Here is a 22,297-nt window from a genome sequence, read left to right on the forward strand (position 1 = left end):
TGCATGACTAGCCCCCATTTTATGAGCTGTTTGATAAGATTAGGAAGCATGGTCTTGCTGGAAAAAGCACTGGGGAAAGCTGCCTCTGTGGGTTTGAAGTTCCAAAAGCCCACACAAGGCCTGGTATCTGCAGCCCACCCCACACTCCCTGTGGACCAGCCCACAAAGCTCTCAGCTACTGCTCCAGTGCCATGCCTGCCACGGTGATGAGCACAACATACATCGCAGGCACACACCCAGTTAAATGCTTTCTCTGATGAGAGTTGCCTTGGTCATGGTGGCTCTTCACAGCAATAGAACAATAACGAAGAAAGGAAACAGGACTTTTTAAAGAGCAAACAGTAATATTGCATTAAATTACATAGATTCTGAAACAAACACATACTCCAACATGTGAGTCTAAACAGTTCTCACTTCTATGCTATTGTTTTGTCAGTACAGTTAAAGCTTTAGAACAAGAAGCGCTAAAAATAAACTGTATTTTTTTCTTAATTAAATTGTTAGCCTCAAGAACAAGATCTCAAACTTCAAATTAAGAATACTAACACTATTAGAATAAGACTTTAAATATTTACAGATTTTATTTCACCTTAGAGGTGAAATAAACATTACCTACACATCACTGTTTTCTACATTTGTGAGACAGTCACAAGGCTTAGTAAGTCCAAATCATGTTGCTCAGAAGATGAACTTCAGGCCTGGGATCAAGGCACCAGAGTCAACATGGCTGGAGCAGTTACAACTTCCCTCTGTGATGATACTTTACTGGGGCTGTGGTTGTAAGAGGACAGCAGCCTTTGTTCCTTCTCCTAGTCAGAGTATGCCCCAGCACATTCCTTTCCTAGTCCTCCCCACAGGTAAGAGGGGTTAGTAAACCTGTGTAAGTCCAAAATTCTGACAGAAAACTCAAAATTACATTGTTTTCAATACATGAATGGGGGGGGGCAGGTAGAGTTACTATGTTTAAAAGATCAGCTGCTGAGTGAGAATGACAGATACTTACACCCAACTATTCCCAAACCCCTGAGAGCTCTCTGACACTGAGCAACCAACCAGGCAGCATACATACACTGCCCAATCCCCACCCTCACCCCCCCAACCCCATCATATATACAGCAGAGGGCTGCCTAGTCTGGCTGGCCTCAGTGGGAGAAGACTTGCCTAATCCTGGAGACTTAAGGCCCCAGAGAGTGGGAAGGCCTTGGGTGTTGTGGGGAAGGGGAGAAATGGGATGAGGAACTGTGGGAGGGCAGAAAGGGAGGAGGGGCAATGACTGGACCGTAAAGAAAGGGGAATTAAAAAGAAAAGATGGCTGCTACACAAGTATTTTTTTTATGTTTATTAGTTATTTACTGACTTACATGTACATGTTGTGGCATGCATGTGACAATCAGAGCATATCATCTGGTAACCAGGCCTCCTTTTTACCATGTGGGTGCCATGATCAAACAGGTTCTCCGTTCTGCAGCAAGCACCTTTACCCGTTAATCCATCTCACCTGCACCATTTGAGGAGTTCTGACTCAAATTTCCAGCATGGCCTGACTTCTTAGGGAAGGTTCTCTTGTTCTTCCTCGGTGTGTATGGTAGTTAATAAAGTAAATGTGGTTGTCCTGATGCTATATTTCAACCAGTTTGTTTGTTTGACAAGAGGATAACAGGATGAATATGTTCACAATACATCTAAAAATTGTCAAACATTAAATACAAAAATAATTCCTAAAAAGAGACAGGAAAGGCTTTTCTTGCTCTGCTCTCTGCCCTGTGGGAAAGCAGTCATTAGGACCACAGCTGGCAATGTCTGACCCTGGGCATTTCAGCCTCCACAAGGGAGTCATGGCTACTTAATGCATTTGTTGTAACTATTCGGGAACATATTTCGGTTTTAGATAAGGTCACGTTACATAGATCAGTTTGTAGTTTAGGTAGGCCTAAAATTATATAATTCCGGCTAGCACATATCAGCAGCAATTCTGCTTGGGCACCTCAGGTACTGTGAGTGCCATCGCATATGTCAGTGGAAGTTTATTGCGCAAGTCTGAATAAGACAACTGGAGTTCGCTAACTATTTTCTCTCCCTTCTAACATTATAAACCACATGCCTAGATACACTGGTCCTGAGATTATGACTAGACAGAGCTGGTCAGGAAGGACAAAGTCTCACTTGGGTTGTAAGCCTAAACTTCCTGAAAACTTCATATACTAGTTCTATACGGACATGCTAGAAATGCATGCAGCCATTGCTAAGGTGGTACTCTGATTCCAGCTGCTGTGCACGGACAGGTCCTGTGTGGCTCCTGAGGGTTAAAGATCAGACTGGAAGATCAGAGTGTGGGCATTTCTGGTTATAACAGCAAAATGACACCAAACCATACCTTAGCCTAAACCCTGAAAGAGTTAACCCTCCCTTACAAGCACCACCTTATGAAACTCAGTATTTTTTAAGTGTATTAGCAGACTTAAAAACATAAACTGGAACTAGCCAGTTAGTCCACAGAAGTGTGAGCTCAGATTTTCAGAGCTGGGATTGAATATGGTACCCACAGCAGGATTAAAATATTTTAGATTTTTCTAAGGTGTCCTACAAGCCTGTGTCTACTGTTAATTAACTGAATCAGAGGCAAAGGATCTTCTGAGTTCAAATCCAGCCTGGTTTACAAAATGAATTCCAGGCCGGGTGGGGCTACTTAGTAAGACCCTACCTAAAAATTCATAAATAGAATTTTCTGATTGAAAACTCCTAATACATCACAGTTGCCCGTCCTCCGTCTCCTCCCAGTCATCCCCAACCCCAGTCCACATCTGGTTGAACCTGTGTTGTCCCTGTGCATGCTGCCACAGTCCCTGTGTGTTCCTAACTGTGTCCCTGTGTCTTGCATCCCCTCTGACAATCTTCCTGCCTCCACTCCCATAGCTCCCTGCATTGATAGGGTTTTGGAAATTACTTAACTTAACCTAAATATTATTTAGAAGTCTAATAAATACTTTTCTCATTGAAACATGCTGAAAATTCTTTACTTCTTGATTAGCATTATTTTCTTAACATGCATGATCTTTGGTTCAGTAATCCGTGTTGGAATGGAATTTAACTACTCTCTTCACAGGCACATCAAATGATGTTTTTTTAAATGTCAAAACTCAAATAATCACTAAAATGATTCATTTTTAAAACAGTTTGGTTTATTAACAAGTCATAAAAACTTTCATTACATATTAGGATTAAAAGAATTAGTTTCTAAGCAGGATGTGGTGTGTATCTATGGTCCCAGACTGGGGAGTTGAGGCAGGAGGATTGCAATTTTGAAACTGTCCTGGTCTACAAAGTGAAATACTGTCTCCAAGGGAGAGAAAGTGTAAAAGAGAGAAAATTAATTCCTTACCCCATCATTTGACTCTTTCAGCCTTCTCTGTATAATATAAATATGTATTAATTACATGTATGACTGGCCTGTCTTTTTAATCTTTCTTGTAGCAAAATCAGCATAACAGAAAGTTGACTCTCTTGGTCATTTTAACTTTTGCTAACCATCCTCATTTTGCTGTGCAGCCCCCGGCAGCTGCAAAACCTCCACCTTGTGACACTGAAAACGCTATAATCAATAAGTAGCCATTCCACAAACCCTCTTTTCCCTGACAACCAACACTGTACTTTCTGTGTCTATGATTTTTGGCTACCTTTTTTTTTCCTTATTGGATATTCTCTGTATTTACATTTCAGATGTTACTCCCTTTCCACAAATCCCATCCTCCTTCCCCTCCCATTGCCTTCATGATGGTGCTTCCTCTCCAAACCTCCATCTCCTACCTCAGCTCTTTGGCATCCCCTACACTGGGAAAAAGAGCCTTCCCTGAACCAAAGTCCAATCCTCTCACTGATGCCAGAGAATGATATCCTCTGCTGTATATGCACATGGAGTCATGAGGCTCTCCATGTGAACTCATTGTGGTGGCTTTGGTTAGTTAATAATTTTGTTCTTCCCATGGTGTTGTAGACCCTTTCAGCTCCTTAAGTCCTTTCTCTAGCTCTGCCATTGGAGTCCCTGTGTTAAGTCCGATAGCTAGCTGTAAGCATCCTCCTCTGTATCAGTATGGCTCTGGCAGAGCCTCTGAGGAGGCATTCATATCAGATTTCTGCCAGTAAGCACTACTTGGCATCGGCAATAGTGCATGGGTTAGTGTCTGCATATGATGAAACCCTAGGTGAAGCAGTCTTTGGATGATCTTTTCTCCAATCTCTGTTCCTCTATTGTCCCATTATTTCCTCCCATGAGTGTTTTGTTCTCCCTTCTAAAAACTGAGGCATTCACCTTCTGGCATCCCTTCTCTTTGAGCTTCATAATTTCTATGAGTTGTTTTTTAGGCTAGTATTAGCTTACTAATGAGTATATACCATAAGTGTTCTTTTGTGACTGGGTTACCTCACTCAGGATGATAGCTTTAAGTTCCATCCATTTGCCTAGGAATTTCATAAAATCATTGTTTTTAATAGCTGGGTAGTACTCAATTGTGTAAATGTACCACAATTTCTGTATTCATTCCTCTGTTGAAGGACATCTGGGTTCTTTCCAGCTTCTGGCTATTATAAATAAGGCTGCTATGAACATGGTGGAACATGTGTCCTTGTTAGATGTTGGAGCTTCTTTTGGGTAGGAGTGGTATAGCAGAGTTCTCAGGTAGAGAACTAAGTCCAATTTTCTGAGGAACCACCAGTCTGATTTCCAAAGTGATTGTACCAGCTTAAAACGCACCAAAAATGGAGAAGTGTTCCTCTTTGTCCACATCCTTGCCAGCATCTGCTGTCACGTGAGTTTTTGATCTTAGCCATACTGACTGGTGTGATGTGGAATCTCAGGGTTGTTTTGATTTGCATTTCCCTGTTGACTAGGGATGTTGAGAATTTCTTTAGGTGCTTCTCAGCCATTTGATATTCCTCAGTTGAGAAATCTTTGTTTAGCTCTGTACCCCATTTTTAAATAGGATTGTTTGATTCTCTGGAGTCTAACTTCTTGAGTTCTTTGTATATTCTGGATACTAGCCCTTTATCAGATATAGGATAAAAATCTTTCCCCAATCTGTTGGTTACCATTTTGTCCACTTGACAGTGTCCTTGGCCTTATAGAAGCTTTGCAATTTCATGAGGTCCCATTTGTTGATTCTTGATCTTAGAGCATAAGCCATTGGTGTTCTGTTCAGGAAAATTTTCCCTGTGCCTGTTTGTTCTAAGCTCTTCCCAACTTTCTGTTCTACTATTTTCAGTGTTCCTGGTTTTATGTGGAGGTCTCTGATCCACTTGCACTTGAGCTTTGTACAAAGAAATAAAAGATTTATTTGCATTCTTCTGCATGCTGACTGCCAGTTGAACCAGCGTCATTTGTTGAAGAGGGTGTCCTTTTTCCATTGAGTATTTTTAGCTCCTTTGTCAAAGATCCAGAGACCATAGGTGTGTGAGCTCATTTCTGGGTCTTCAATTCTATGTCTCTGTACCAATACCATGCAGTTTTTAATCACATTGATCTGTAATACAGCTTGAGGTCCGGAATGGTGATTCCCCTGAAAGTTTTTTTTTTTTTTTTTTTTATTGTTGAGAATAGTTTTTGCTATCCTGGGTTTTTTATTATTTCAACTAAATTTGAAAATTGCTCTTTCTAATTCTATAAACAATTGAGTTGGAATTTTGATGGTGATTGCGTTGAACCTGTAGATTGCTTTAGGTAAGATGGCCAATTTTACTATGTTGATCCTTCCAATCCATGAGCATGGGAAATCTTTGCACCTTCTGAGGTCTTCTTCAATTTCCTTCTTCAGATTCTTGAATTTCTTGTCCTACAGATCTTTCACTTGCTTGGTTAGGGTCACCCCAATGTATTTTATATTCTTTGTGATTATTGTGAAGGGTGTCCATTCTCTAATTTCTTTCTCAGCCTGTTTATCCTTTGGTAGAGGAAGGCTAATGATTTGTTCAAGTTAATTTTATATCCAGCCACTTTGCTGAAGTTGTTTATCAGCTCTAGAAGTTCTCTGGTGGAATTTTTGAGATCACTTAAGTATACTATCATATCATCTGCAAATAGTGATATTTTCACTTCTTCCTTTCCAATTTGTATCCCTTTGACCTCTTTTTCCTATCTGATTGCTCTGGTTAGTACTTCCAGTACTGTACTAAATAGGGAGGAAGAGAGTGGACACCTTTGTCTAGTCCCTGATTTTAGTGGGATTACTTCAAGTTTCTCACCATTTAAGTTGATGTTGGCTACTGGTTTGCTGTATATTGCTTTTACTATATTTAAGTATGGGCCTTAAATTTCTGATCTTTCCAAGACTTTTAACATGAAGGGGTATTGAATTTTGTCAAATGCTTTCTCAGCATCTAAGAGATGATCATGTGGGTTTTTTTTTCCTTTGAGTTTGTTTATATAGTGGATTTTGTTGATAGATTTCTGTGTATTGAACCATCCTTGCATCCCTAGAACGAAGCCTCCTTAATCATGGTGAATGGTCGTTTTGATGTGTTCTTGGATTCTGTTTGCAATAATGTTTTGAGTATTTTTGCATTAATGTTCATGAAAGAAATTGGTCTGAAGTTCTCTTTCTTTGTAGGGTCTTTGTGTGGTTTAGGAATGAACATAATTGTGGCTTCAAAGAATGAGTTGGGTAGTGTTCACTCTGTTTCTATTTTGTGAAATAGTTTGGAGAGTATTGGTATTAGGTCTTCTATGAAGGTCTGATGGAACTCTGCACTAAAACCCATCTGGTCCAGGGATTTTTTTGGTTGAAAGGCTTTTGAGAACTGCTTCTATTTCTTTGGGGGATATGGGACTGTTTATATGGTTTATCTGATCCTGATTTAACTTTGGTACCTTGTATCTGTCTAGAAAATTGTTCATTTCCTCTAGTTTTTTTCAGTTTTGTTGAGTATAGGCTTTTGTAGTAGGATCTGATGATTTCTTGAATTTCCTCAGTTTCTGTTGTTATGTCTCCCCTTTCATTTCTGATATTGTTAATTTGGATACTCTCTATGTGCCCTCTAATTAGTCTGATTAAGGGTTTATCATTCTTGTTGATTTTCTCAAAGAACCAGCTCCTAGTTTTTGTTGATTCTTTGTATAGTTCTTTTTATTTCTATTTGGTTGATTTCAGCTCTTAGTTTGATTACTTCCTGCCATCTACTCCTCTTAGGTGTATCTGCTTCTTTTTGTTCTAGAACTTTCAGCTATGCTGTCAAGCTGTTAGTGTATGCTCTCTCCAGATTCCTTTTAGAGGTGCTCAGAGCTCTGAGTTTTCCTCTTAGCACGGCTTTCATTGTGTCCAACAAGTTTGGGTATGTTCTGCCTTCATTTTCATTAAACTCTAGAAAGTCTTTTATTTTTCTTATTTCTTCTTTGACCAAGCTATTGTTGAGCCTCCATGTGTATGTGGTCTTTTTGTTGTTTTTGTTGTTACTGAAGACCAGCCTTAGTCTATGGTGATCTGACACGATGCATGCAGTAATTTTGATGGTCTTATATCTGATGGGGCCTCTTTTGTGACTGCCTATATGGTCAATTTTGGAGAAGGTGCCATGAGGTATTAGAAGGTATATTCTTTTGTTTTAGGGTGAAATATTCTACAGATGTCTGTTAAAGCCATTTGGTTCATAACTTGTTAGTTTCACTGTGTCTCTGTTCAGTTTCTACTTCCATAATCTGTCCACTGACAAGAGTGGGGTGTTGAAATCTCCCACTATTATTGTTTGTGGTGAAATATATGCTTTGAGTTTTAGTGAAGTTTCATTTATGAAAGCGGGTGCCCTTGTATTTGGAGCTTAGATGTTTAGGATTGAGAGTTCGTCTTGATAGATTTTTCCTTTAAGAAGTACAAAGTGTCCTTCCTTATCTTTTTTGATGACTTTTGTTTGAAAACCTATTTTATTTAATATTAGGATGGCTACTACAGCTTGTTTCTTGGGACCATTTTTTTTGGAAAGCTTTTTCCTAACTTTTTACTCTGAGGTAGTGCCTGTCTTTATTGTCGAGATGAGTTTCCTGTAGGCAGAAAAATGCTGGGTCCTGTTTATATATCCAGTCTGATAGTCTATGTCTTTTTATTGGAGAATTGAGTCCACTGATGTTAAGAGATAATAAGGAGTAATAATTGTTGTTTTCTGTTATTTTTGTTGTTAGAATTGTGTTTGTGTGCCTTTCTTCTTTTAGTTTTGTTGCAAGAGGATTATTTTCTTGCTTTTCCTACACCTACAAGGTGTAGTTTCCCTCCTTTTGTTCAATTTTTCCATCCATTATCCTTTGTAGGGCTAGATTTACCGATATTGTGTAAATTTGGTGTTGTCCTGCAATATCTTGGTTTCTCCATCTATAGTAACTGAGAGTTGATGGATATAGTAACCTGGGCTTGCATTTGGGTTCTCTTAGGGTCTGAATGACATCTGTCCAGGATCTTCTAGCTGTAACTGTCTCTGTTGAGAAGTCTGGTGTAATTCTCATTGGTCTGCCTTAATATGTTACTTGTCCTTTTTCCCTTACTGCTTTTAGTTTACTTTCTTTGTTTTGAACATCTGATGTTTTGACTATTATGTGTCAGGAGAAATTTCTTTTCTGGTTCAATGTATTTAGAGTTCTGTAGGTTCCTTGTGTGTTCATGTTTATCTCTTTCTTTAGGTTAGGGAAGTTTTCTTCTCTAATTTTGTTGTAGGTATTTACTGGGCTTTTCAGTTGGGAGTCTTTGCTCTCTTCTACACCTATTATCCTTAGGTTTGGTCTTCTCACTGTGTCCTAGGTTTTCTGGATGTTTTGGTTAGAAGGTTTTTAATTTTTACATTTTCTCTGACTGTTGTGTCAATGCTTTCTATGTTATCTTCTGCCCCCGAAATTCTCTCTTCCATCTCTTGTATTCTGTTGGTGATGCTTGTGTCTATGACTCCTGACCTCTTCCCTAGGTTTTCTATTTCCAAGGTTATCTCTCTTCATGTTTTCTTTATTGTTTCCATTTCCATTTTTAGATCCTGGATGGTTTTGTTCAACTCACTCATCTGTTTGCTTGTATTTTCCTGTGTTTCTCTAAGGACTTGTACTTGTTTTTCTGTGTTCTCCTGTATTTCTTTAAAGGAGTTATTCATGTGCTTCTCAAGGCCCTCTATCATCAGCATGAGGCACAATTTTAAGTCCAAATCTTGTTTTTTAGCTGTGTTGGGATAAGCACTGCTTGCTGTGGTGGGAGAGCTGGGTTCTGATGCTGCCAGATTGTCTTGGTTCCTGTTGCTTACATTCTTTCACTTGCCTCTTGCCATCTTGTCTTTAATGTTAGTTGATCTTGCCGTTTCTGAGTGGAGCTTGTCTTTCCTGTGCATCTGTGGGCCGTGAGCCTCAGAGGGAGATCAGTCTTGGGTGTTCAGCTCTCTATAGGCAGGCTGAGTTCCGATGGTGATGGGCCAGCTCTATCTCTGGGTGCAGATGGAGGCCTGAAGGGCATGGACCTGAGCAATAGTGTGATACCTGCACCCTCAGAGATCCCGGAGGTCTCTCCCTAGATAGTCAGTGGATAGAGAGTGTGGGCTCACTAGTGGGCTCAGGAGGGAGAGCACTCCTGCAACTCCTCTGGGTGCTCAGCTCTGGGCAGTGTGCCTGTTCTGCCTGTGGCTCTGGGCAGAGATGGAGGCCAGACCAGTCTGATCCCAGACTGTACTGCAATCCCTGTGCCCTTAGAGTTCCTGGAGTCTGATGGCAGTGGGCCTGCTCTGCCTGTGTCCAGGTGTCTTTATTTAAGTGAGACAAAACTTTATTGTGGCTAGCTTATTTTATTGAGCATAAAGTCCCTAAATTTTATCTATGTTAAAGCATGTTTTCAAGTTTTTCTTCCTTTTAAAACTAAGTAGTATGTCATTATATGTATACACATTTGCTTATAAATTTATCTGTCAATAGGCATGTGAGTTGTTTTCCATTTATCAGCTATGAACATGGATACTGCTTTCAAATATTATATAGACAGAAATCTTAGGAAAAGTAGAAGTACAACTGGTAATTCTGTTTTTAACTTCTTTTTTAAAGGAATTTCCACATTATTTTCCATCAAAGCTGTTACATAGCTTTTAAATTCCCAGGAATACTGCACAAGGTCAATTTCTCCATGACTAACCAGCACTTGCTATTTTACTTTATTTTATTTTTATAGCCATCTTGGTAGCTATAAGATCAAAGCTGATTTTAAAAACCATCAGTAATTTAAAAAGCATCAATTAAAAAAAAACTTTCACCCCATATTTAAATAATTTTTATTATCTAGGATCACTGCTTAACAAAGCAAGTTTAAAGTACATTTGAGAGACTGGCCAGCAGTTAAGAACATGTGCTGCTCTTAAGAGGACCCAAGTTTGGTTATCAGCACCCTTGTTAGGAACTCACAACGACCTGTTAACTCCAGCTCCAAGGGATCTGACATCCTGTTTTCTTTAGGCATTTGCTTGCATGCACACACACACTCATATACATATACACAACACCAATATAGAAATAAATGTAAAAGTTAAAAATAATTAAATAGATCTTTGAAATACATCATAACTCCATACATCAAAAATAAGTGTCAGTAATTTTTACCATATTCTTCATGGCATATTTCAGCCACGAAACTGTGACTAATGAAGAGTTTCTTAATCCAACTTTCTAGACAATTCAATTATCAAATATAATTTATAATACCTATCACCCATAGTCTTTTTCATAAGTTGTAAATGTTTAACTCAGAATTCTCCACTCTTGAGGAAAAACAATCACTAAAACACATTTTTCATTCTGTTGCCATAGTTTCTGCTAAACACATGTAATCCAATGTGCTAAAATTATTTGATTACATCCATTTGATTATACTTACTTACGTTAAAGCTAAAAAGAGACTTAATTTTTTTAAATGTGCTCCTGAAAATTCAAATTCAAGTAGAAATAAGAATAATGATGGTTTTGAAGCCATTTCTAATGTTTCATGCTATATGATTAGAACCCCGATTTAGTTAACGAGTTAATCCTATAGTAAATTTGCATGACTATATGAGAAGTATAAGTCAGTAAGCTAATGGGCTCTATAACATGTCAAGTATTATTATCACACGGAACTAGTCAGAAATGTCATTGTCAATATACATCCCTCAGCCACCCATTTTAGAAAAGTTCACAAATTCCTAGTGTGTGGGGTTGGTCTGAAGGGGTACAGTTCATCAGTAGACTATTTGTTTAACATGTATCCAGGCCCTAGATTCTGCTCTTTGCACTATAAAGAGGTTGAGGAATGACTGAGGAATTATAGGTGAGAGAGATGCCAGAAGGAAGCACGAGGTAGGAGTAATTATTTCCCTAATAGATGAGAGGGAGGCAGTTTTCATTAAGTATATTATATGGGAAAGTTTTACAGTATAAAAAAAGGCACATGAGACTAGCTGACTTAATACCTAGAAAGTCCAACTAATTGATCTTAATTAAATCTGTAAGTAATAACAGCTTTTAACATGCTAAAAATAATGCTTCAGGAAAAATTCTCTGGCAATAGTATACTATGGAGCTACAAGCAAAGAACACCTCAAAGTTGAAAGATGGCAGGGTTCTTGAAACAAGCTGTATGTATCTGAGCAGGAGTCTGGCCTGAATACAACTAGAATGAGGAGGAAAGAATGAATCCAAGAATCCGTGTAATGTTCAGTTCAAACACAAAACCACCGAATAACTGCCTTGTGTGCTAAAACTACAAAAAGTACACATCTGATCATCACTTTCAAAGACTCTGAAATCCTGTGGTGGGTACTGCCACAATGGGATCAGTGTGGAGAGTTTTTTTTTTTTTTTTTTTAAAAAAAAAAAAAAAAAAGCTAAAAGAGCATCTAACGTAAACAACTAGACCACTTCTTGGCATACACTCAAAGGACTTAATATCTTTCTACGGAAATACTTCCTCAGCCATTTTTCTCTACTGGCTTCAGCTATGGGCTGAATATTTGCCTACCTTTAAAAAAATAAAAACAAATGTGGAAATCTAATCCCAAATGTGATGGTACTAAGTGATGGTGCTCTTAAGAAGTGATTAGGGCTCCACCCTTCTGAGTGAGGTACTTATCCTTACATAGAAGCTTGAAAGAGCCTATGTGAGGGCATAGCAAGAAGGGCTCCCTGTGCTGGAGAGCTCTTACTGAACACCTATTCTGCCAGTGCTTTGATCTTGAACTTTTTTATTTTGAACAAATTCTATTTATGAGAAACAATTAGCTATTCTGCTATAGCCCAAACAGACTAACAGAGTCCCACAGCAAAGTACAAGAAATGTAGGTTTGGTGAATAGCTGTGTTAAGGGTAAAAAGGAAGTTCTGGAGTTTCAATACTGAAATGATAGCAGAACATCCCAACAGGCTGGTGTGCTCATCCTAGATGAGAAACTAAAGTTCTGTGAAGACATCTGAACAGAGCTATAAGGATGAGCCTAGAGCTAAAACTTAAAGTAAGAAAAACCTTTCACACACACACACACACACACACACACACACACACACACACTACCTAATAAACAAAACCTATCGTTATTACCTGGAGTTATAAGGCAAGAGGAAGAGGTGGCACAAAAAGAAGTTATAAAACTAGCCACCACCTGAATGTCAGCAAAGAGAAAACATCAATAAAGAGAGGTAGTGCTGAGGTCAGAGGCAGCAGAATGATGCGCGTGAGTGAGGACTGAGACACCCTGACTCAGGGCGGTTCTTTCTTTTTAGGATTCTTAACAGGATGCTTCAGTATTCTAGGCAGGGGTCCTAAACTGTTTACAAATGGAAGCTATCCAGCTGAGCAAAAGGAAACCAGTGAGCCTGTGTATGCATTTCCCGCCTCTCAGCTCTACACTAGATGTGATAGTTGTTTGAAGTTCCTGACCTGACTTCCCTTGCTGTAACTCTAATGATAGACTGTAACTTTGACCTGTAAGCTGAAACAAACTCCTTTCTCCCTTAAGTGGCTATCTGTCAACACAATGGAGATGAAACTAGGGTCCAGTAAGAACAAATACTGACCCTTCCACAATATATGCAGTCCAATGCTATCAAACTGCTATTAGCTAGTTCCTTATCACCTGAGCACTGTTGTATTGGTTTTAGTGCTGGTCTCTGCTGTAAGTAGGCTGCATACTTGCCAGGCTTCCTAGTCTCTGCTTTCTAATGGTGTTCCAACTAACCTGCTAAGCTAGCCAGATTAATGGTTATACAGTCTACACATTAGTGTAGAATCACCCATACAACCATTATTCCTTCTAAGCAAAGTAAAAATCCATATACATTACTCAAAAGTGCCCCACACCTAAAATCCCTTCACTACTGCTCCTCAGAGATGTCTCAGACAGAAGTGTTAAAGCTACAAATACCCCCTTTGATGTGGTACCTGAGTATCATGCAAAAACATAAGCTATGCCTAAATGTTCTATTCCTCTGTCAATTAACCATTAAAGGATTGTTCATGAGATCATAGGCACAGGAAGAGAGAAGACACCAATTTAACAGGAATGAGAAACATGGGTATTTAGGCCACTTCATGTAACATAACGGTAGCTTCATTACTTGCTTGGCTCAACATACAACTTTCATTTCATGACAGGATGCAGCTACAAATGCCTACCTTTGTGAAGGGAAGCCTACCCCTGAAACCTACCAGGGTTTTAACTTGAAACCTACCAATTTAAATATTATGTTCACAACAAGTCTATGATGCTTGACCTCTGTCTGGGTACTTAGATCCAAAAACTAATATAGTGTTGACTGTAAATGTTTGCATATGTATGAGCTCTTATATATAAATGAGAAAAAAAGATAAACAATGTACAATGTTAACAATTAGGAGGAACAGCTGCACATGGTGGTACATGCTTATAATTCCAGTGCTTGGAAGGGGGAAGCAAGAGGACGTGGAGTTCAAGGCCAATGTCAGATAAAAGAACAGTCTGAACTAGAGACCTTGTCTTAAAACATAAACAAACAAATAAGGGTAAATATAATACATGATTCTTTTTATATTATGAATTAATCAAAGTTTATAAATTTGCAAGTTATCCGACTACTTTTGCATCTTTGGAAGTTAGTTCTTTTAACATAAACTTTTAATTGACTACTGTATATCATACCTGTGTTTAGAAACACAAAGACCTATAACTTACTGCAGGGCAGCACTGTGCTAGCATTAACACTGCTTAAGTGGTTTTAGAGTTCAGACAAAGCCTGAAATAGGAAAAGTAGGGGTGCCTGTGCCTATAACCTTACCAATTTGACTCTCTGAAGAGAAAAAACTGGAGCTAGAACATGAGTTTGGTTGACAGTGGAACTGAGGTGAGAAGGAGGGTACATACTAGACATCTAGTTTCTTTGGTCCCTGGTTTTCACAGCTTCAGATTATTAAAATTAACAGTTTTTAAAGATCTGTTTATTTATTTTATGAATACACTAGCTGTCGTTGTGCACACCAGGAGCGGGCATCCAATCTCATTACAGATAGTTGTGAGTCACCATGTGGTTGCTGGGATTTGAACTCAGGACCTCTGGAAGAGCAGCCAGTGCTCTTAACTGCTGAGCCATCTCTCCAGCCCTAAAATTAACATTTTAAAGTAGGATTATTGTTAACAAATGAGCTGTAGATAGCCCTTTGAAAGTTTCAGAGCTGTAAGCACAAATTATTCCAAACTAACATGTGATTCAAGATTGCTACATTTAGTACCAATAGAATTCGAATTGGCTCTATTCACAGCATGTAGTCTGAAAAAAAGCAAAAGAAAGGGGTGTTGATAAAGTATTTTCTCACCATGCAGAGAACTGAGTGCAGAGGTGACACCTGAGCTGGAGTAGAAATGCTAGGTTATAACTCAGATGGGACAAAAGGCTGCTGCCCTTTCATGTCTCAAGCTGAAACTCGATCCTCAGGAACATTACTTGGGACTCTTAAAAACTCATATTTTACATGAAAACACTCAAAATATGTATAAAATAAATAAAAACAATTTTGGTAGTACTTCGGAAGCTGATATACATGTCTTGTTTTAATGAATTTGCCATTTGTGAAAAGGCTAATTTTTACTTGCCAGATACTAAAGTATGATTTCTGTTGCAAATAAAAATCTGAATTTAAAAAGAAATGCTGTGTTAAGTATAAATAGGGCAGATCTCTTCTGTATCTATTCTAGATTCATATCTGAGGCACGGCTATCTGTAATCTACATTTCAAATGGTTAATAATTCATGAGCTAACAATAGAAAAATAAAGTTCTTGAACATCTCTACACATTCCTTTTGATTTGGAGTATTGTTCCCTAAATTATCTTTTTAAAAATATTTTTTTAAGTATTTAGAGCACAGTAACATTGCACAGACAGAAAATGCAGTAACTAAATATAAAGTTTTCTTAAATAAAGTTGTGTCTTATAATAGCTACAAGATACCAAGTTATCTGATTACAGTAAATGATTTACTGCTGACAGGCGATCTTCATTTTGAAATGCTATATACATTTCATGTCTTTCTAAGCTCATAAAGTTTATGTTCACTGGATCTAAGCATATGCATAAAGCTACACCTTATTAAATCACACCATTAAAGCAAAGCCACAAAAGCTTGCAACATATAAAAATAATACTTTAATAAGCAACTGTTTTGTTAATCCCTAGTACTTTATAGGATCTTAGGATCGATTAAGGATTATCAATGACTGCCTTAGTGGAATGAACAGAGTGCAGTTCGTTAGAAGATAGTAATCAGTAATCCCAATGTCTTCTTCAGTGCAGAAATGGTTAAATAATGTGTTTAAGGAATTTCCTTTTCTTCTCTTTTCCTTCTTCCTGGGGCCTGTTGCAGCCTTGCCACTGTGCATTTACTGTTGTATTAATCAGTGCACAGTGTGCTGGTTCTACCTTAGATCCAGCTGTTCTTCTACGCTATAGCTTCTAGTCTTTCTAAGGCACGACCAACCATTTTATTAATCTACTTAAAGTCTTCCAGACTCACACACATTCTCTCCCAAGCTGGTTCCTTCCTGGTGGTGTTCTGGCTCGTTTGCCCCTTGTTCCTGGCGACCCGGGTCTATCCTCAGTAAACACTCCCAGTCTTGTAATCTTCTGCTGTCTTCATGATTTTCTGTTTCTCCTGACTCTCAGGTTTTTTCTTCTACCCTCAGCAGTATGACATCACCAAACTTTCAGGTCCTTTCTTATGATCATCAGTAGACTATTTACTTGAAACGTCCTAATGTTCAGATCTGATGATCACTGTGTTGAGTGTAAATAAAGGGTAAATAGTTGAGTGTAAATAGTCCTAAGTATCTGCTGTAAACTCAGTGGTTCCTGGACTCTGGGGATCTGTTTTATTTCTCCCAGTGCTTAGTAGAACACCAGATACAAGTAAACATTCAGGATGCTGGAACAGTTGGTAGCCTGTATAATTACATGCAGAGTGTGTCGATACATGAAACACAAGACACAGCCAGGAATGCAAAACATCACAGAAGGCAGCAGAATCTCTTGACCAGAGGAAACTCCCCTCTGGGTACTACCTTAATGCCATGCTCCTGTCCAATGGCAGGGAGCACCCTGAGTATGGACTGTAGCTGGAGCCCAGGCCAGAAGCAGGAGAGGGTAATGCAGACAGATGCCAGTGCTGCTGTTGTTGCCTCTTCGTTTCTTCACACCTCTTCGCTGAAGTCTAGAAAGCATTATCTGGAGTTTGATTGTTTTTCCTACCACTAAGAGACCTGTGGTATCTGAATCCATGCAGTACAGAAAAGAAATGGTACAGAATAGTTCTGAGGGTTCACAGAAGCTGAGGGAAACCCTGGCAGGTAGTGAAGGCACTGTGACTGCAGTCCTCAGCACTAAGTAAATTGAGGCCTCTTGTCAGAATAAAGGGGGGCTAGCAAGCCCCATCCAAACTAGGGCACAACAGCAAAGACAAAATGAGTGCACAAAAATGAGAACAGTAGCATGAGGAAAGGGGGCTGACCACAGATTTTAGGTGGACAGTATCCGCTATCCCTGTTACAGTTGATAATAAAAGGAAAGTTACTGTGAGGGCAGTATCTATACTACAGTGATGCTTCTTGACTTGCAATAGGCTTATGTTCTTAATAAACCTGTCTGAAGTCAAAAACACCCCACTGTCCTGAATACACACAGCCTGCTTTACACTCTACCTTAACAATACAGCATACGTCAGAAAATCAAAGGATTCCCCTCCTGGGTTCGAGCTGGCTGAGATTTTACAAAGATTGGCTCTTAACAGCTGCCTAGCATCAGAAGACAGAATTGAATCACTTATCACTACCCAGGGAACAGAGTGAAATAAAAAATCCAAAGTATGACCATTAGTGGACTTCACATCATTATCTGTAGATCATATGTGTAGGTAAAATAAACTGTGTTTACCATTAAGTGTCCTAGACCAACTATATACCCTCTACAGCATTTTCAGGAACTGCTGCACAATTCCTTTATTTTGTCACATTTCACCTGACAGAGGTTTTCAAATTTTGTTTCTTGCGACTAACTTCTTAAAGAATAGTGGCCTAGATTATGGCTTGTCTAAAATTTAGTCTGACATTTCCTCAGAATTTGGGTTATAAGTGTCCAGTACTTAAGTAACATGCTTCTCAGTGTTATCACAGCCAGTAGCATCTAATGGTAGACTGTCTAATGTTAGTTTTGCTCACCCAGGCCAAGGCCAAACGCTGTCCGGGCCACATTATGTTGGTATTAATTCTCCCCATATAATAAGCAACCTGTTTGGAGACACTGTAAGACCATTAAAATACCCTATTCATCACTGTCTTAGAGTTTCTATTGCTGTGAAGAGATAGCATGACTAGGCAACCCTTATAAAGGACAGTATTTAATTGGGGTTGGCTCAGAGGTTCAGTCCATTATCATCATGGCAGAAGCATAACAGTGTTCAGGCAGGCATGGCGCTGGAGGAGCTGAGAGTTCTACATCTTGTTCCAAAGGCAACCAGCAGGCTATCTTTCAGGCAACTAGGAGGAGGGTATCTTCTGCACTGGGTGGAGCTTCAAAGTCCATCACCACAGTGATGCACTTCTAACAAGGCCACACCTCCTAGTAGTGCTTCTTCCCATGGGCCAAGTATATGCAAAATGCCACAATCGCCAAATCTCCAGACCTGGATTTGATATTCATTGATGATTCTTACCCAAGCCAGTCTTTAGCCTAATGAGTACAAAACAGTGATTTTCCAACTCTTCCACTCATTCCAAGCTTAGCAGCCAATAACATTGGATGGAGAACTTTGCTTTAAATCTCCTCCATTTGGGTATGAAATTCTTTGACATTAAACTTGTACAGTGGCATAAGGCATCTCCAATGAACAAATAAGCATATGGCCTGCTTATCCTGACCAAATAAGACTATGAGTGCAGGAGTCATGATCTAACTGAATGATGTTGAGGCAACAGAATATGAATCATACCAAGAATACTCACGTTTATATATAAAAGCCTGTCCTTTCAAGAATCACCAGCAACTAGAGGACACAGGTGGTGGTTAAAGAAGAAAGACATTAGGCATTTGAGAATTCATGTTCTACACTCCTTCTAACCATTAAGTCGTCTTTGACTCCTGGGATTATTTTCTTGGACAGTTTACTTTGCTCCCTGCTGTGACTGTGTTAGATCGTTTACTTTTATCCATTTCAATAATTTTTCCCTCTGGGGAAAAATGCCTTTTGTCTTACTGGTTTTTTTTTTTTTTAAGAATTATTTATTTTTATGTATATAAGTACACTGTAGCTGTCTTCAGACACACCAGAAGAGGGCATCGGATCCCATTACAGATGGTTGTGAGCCACCATGTGGTTGCTGGGAATTGAACTCAGGACCTCTGGAAGAGCAGTCAGTGTTCTTAACCACTGAGACATCTCTATAGCCCCTATTTTTTAAAAGCAATGTTCCCTTGTTTTTTTAACATCTGTATTAAAACTGTACTGGGATCTATTATCTGTTCTTCCTTGGAGACTATATAAACATAGCTGTCATTTGTCTTTTCCTTATTCATTTTTACAGAATCCAGCTTATTCTCACTGCATTTTCTTTTTTTTATATAAAAATATTTCTTTTTTAGCATGTTCTTGTTTTTATCATCACCTAATTCTTGCCTGAAGATATTTATTCAATATGTTCTTGTTTTTATCTGCACAGTGTGGAAACCTGTTTAGACTAGTATTTTCTGGTTTATTATTACAATAGGGTTTTTTTTCCTATTTGCAATCACTCAGTGCTCAGGGTTGTGAACATAAAAGGTTTCTTTCTACCAGTGCAGCCTGGTGAGAAGGCCCAGCGAGTATAGGTACTAGCCAAGCACGACAACATGAGCTTGATTCCCAGGACCTGCACAGTAAAAGGAAGGAACCAACTCTTACAAAGTGTGCTCTGTCATACTTGTACTATGGATTGTGTATGTTGTGTGCGTGCACAGGCATAAAAAACACATTTTTAAAGGTCTGTATCTCTATCCATTCAGTAAAGGTTACTTGGCCTAGGAGATAACTAAGGCCCGGTATATAATTTTTCTTATTTTTGAAAAATCTAATCATTCCATTTTTTTCTGGTCAAATTTCCAAATTTTCCAGAATTTTCCAAATTTCTGGTCAAATTGTCCACCTGCTTGTATTTATCTAGTTCTTACCTAGAAGCAGTATTCCCTGGAGCTGTCAGCCCGGCTCACCTTACTATCATGCCCCTTTCCTTAGCTAACCCTGCAAGACTTCAAGTCCCAAACTGGAGCTGAGTATCTTGGTACACACCACTGATGTTTTTTAGGGCTTGTTTGCTTGTTTGCTTTGTTTTTGGTCTAAATTAAGGGGCCTTTTCCCTCTTTTTTTTTTCCCAGTGTTGCTTAAAAACACCTTCCTCTACTCTGCCCCACACAGGACTTTGAATTACAGGGTCTATGGAATTTGTGCTATTTTACTTTACCTAATAATAAGTAATCTAAAGATTATAGTGCATTTCCTTCTTTCTCAACAATAGTGAAAGTATGGTAATATCAGTATTATGTATGGGGTATGAACAATTTGTAACATGAAATTGTCATTCTCTAGACCTAATATCTGTCCTTTGTTCACTATTAATGTATAATTTCTGATGTTCCTAAAATTCCCAAGGCAAATTAGAAGCTTCCAAGTTGGTCTCTAAGTATTGTTTCGAAGGTTTAAAATCAGGGTCCTTTATCCATCTGAACCTCAGTGAAAATAGAATACTTTCCTTGTTCTTAATAATATAGTGGACCCTCTAGAACAGCAAAAGTTCTAGAAAATCATTCTGAAAAGCTTCCTATCAAGCCTTCCTCACAGGAGATCTCTCAAAATCATTTAAGTTAAAGTACCATTATATATTAGCCTAAATGTTTAACAGCTTAAAAAAAGTTTATTTTTCGTTAATTCTACATGACCAACATGGCTTATCTAAAAGTTATATTCCAAGTCTTCATAAACCCAACGTCACAGAAAAGTCTCAACTGAAAAACTGTCAAATCTTAAAAGGAACAAAAGGTTTTAATAAAATTATACTGACAACTAATGCACCAGACCTAAAATACTTTACATGTAAGCTGCTCAGTTTCATTGCCCAGATGGCTCCATGACTCTGTCCTATTAAAGCTCAATGCATATGTGAGACAACTGGAGGAGAAGAGCCTCCAGCTGACTGCTTTCCATCTGTTGACTGCTCTGGGCCCTGAAGAACTAACTGACTCTTAGAGAAACATATATCCTGACAAAGAAATAACATAATCTGTAGTAGACATAGAAAGCTTCCTAAGCAAAGGAAAAGTCTCTACATTGACAAGGGATTACTATTCAGAATGTATCAAGAACTCCCATTGGGAAAAGCAGTGACATCATAGAAAAAAAAACAAAAGACACCCAAAGAAAAAATTATAAAGATATTTAAAGTCAAATAAGTGTGGAAAATGATCTCTTTAGTAGTAACCCAGCAAATATAAATTCCAACAACATAAGAACAGTGATATTCACACTTTACAGGCGGGAGTTTGGGGGGTGTTTTGGTTTTGGTTTTTGAGGCAGGATTTCAGGCTAGCACTGAACTCCATAAATAGCACTTAGCAGAGAATATCCCTGAATTTTGATCCTCTTGCCTTTATAGCCTGAATGTTACAATTACAGGCATGTGCTACCTACCACACTTGGTTTATGTAGTGAGAGAGATAAAATCTAGGGTTTCTTGTATCCTAGGCAAACATTCTACCAATTGAGCTACATGTTCAATCAAAGATCACTTTTTAATCTGACAATAAAAAGTTCTGAACAGAGTTTGAAGTAGTGTCACATCTATAATTCTAACACTAGGCAATACAAAGACAGCCAGGTCTATACAGTGAGTTCTAGACCAGCCAGAGACATAAATAACAAAAAGATAACAATAGTAATAGAACAAAATAATAACTAAAGAGAACAAATGTGTTATCATAAGAAAAACTCTTAACATGCATGTATCAGGAAATATAGCAAACAATGTTCACAGCAGTACTGGTTTTAACACAAAAAAGAAAACGGCTAAAATATCCACTGACTGGATAATCAATTAAATTGCAGTCTTCATACATATAACAATAGAAAACCATAAAATGAATAAAATATACCTACAACATTATAGATAAGCATAAGAATATAGCATTATGCTGTACATAACACAAAGAACTTATCAAATACAATTCAAATAACCCAAATTTTAATGAGTAAAATTATATAAAACAAAGTTGTGGTCATGCTAGATACTATACTAATTTATCACAAAATATGCTTCCTAGGTTGAACAGATAGTAAATAGATAAAAACAAGGTTTGCCTATTTAGATATACTATTGATAGATAAATGGTCTTAAAAATTAAAGCCTCCGAGATCCACAAAATATGGCATTCAAAAATGTTAATAAATAACATTATTAATAAATAAAGTTTATTAATAAAATGCCTTTTTTGACTATGAGACAGATCTGTTCCTGGCAGCATCCCCATTCCACTTCAAAAAAGATGATGAGCACCAGAGAACCTTCTTAGGAAGTTTGTTTTTAAATGTGGCAAGCTGCCACTGGGCAAAAGCTGCTCTTGCTTCCATGGCAGACAGAATGCCGTCCAAAACTGATAAGCCTGGTCCTGTCATTTCTGTACTTATGGAAGCTGCTCACTCAGGTCATATTTATTCTTTATCAAGTCTCTGACGGGGTTGAAGACTAGATAGTTATAGTCTCACAATTAAACATAAGTTGTTAAGAGATTTAAGTTGT

At 38.3% G+C, this 22,297-nt stretch overlaps 1 protein-coding gene across 2 annotated transcripts in view; it reads right to left on the bottom strand.

The window, feature by feature from the left end:
• The window catches only part of RPS6KA5 (ribosomal protein S6 kinase A5), a 172,800-nt gene that overhangs the window by 120,428 nt on the left and 30,075 nt on the right, over positions 1-22,297 (bottom strand). The gene's annotated exons all lie outside the window — the stretch shown is intronic.

Source organism: Micromys minutus (genome assembly GCF_963924665.1).
Source record: "Micromys minutus genome assembly, chromosome: 1".
In the NCBI taxonomy this organism is placed as follows: domain Eukaryota; kingdom Metazoa; phylum Chordata; class Mammalia; order Rodentia; family Muridae; genus Micromys; species Micromys minutus.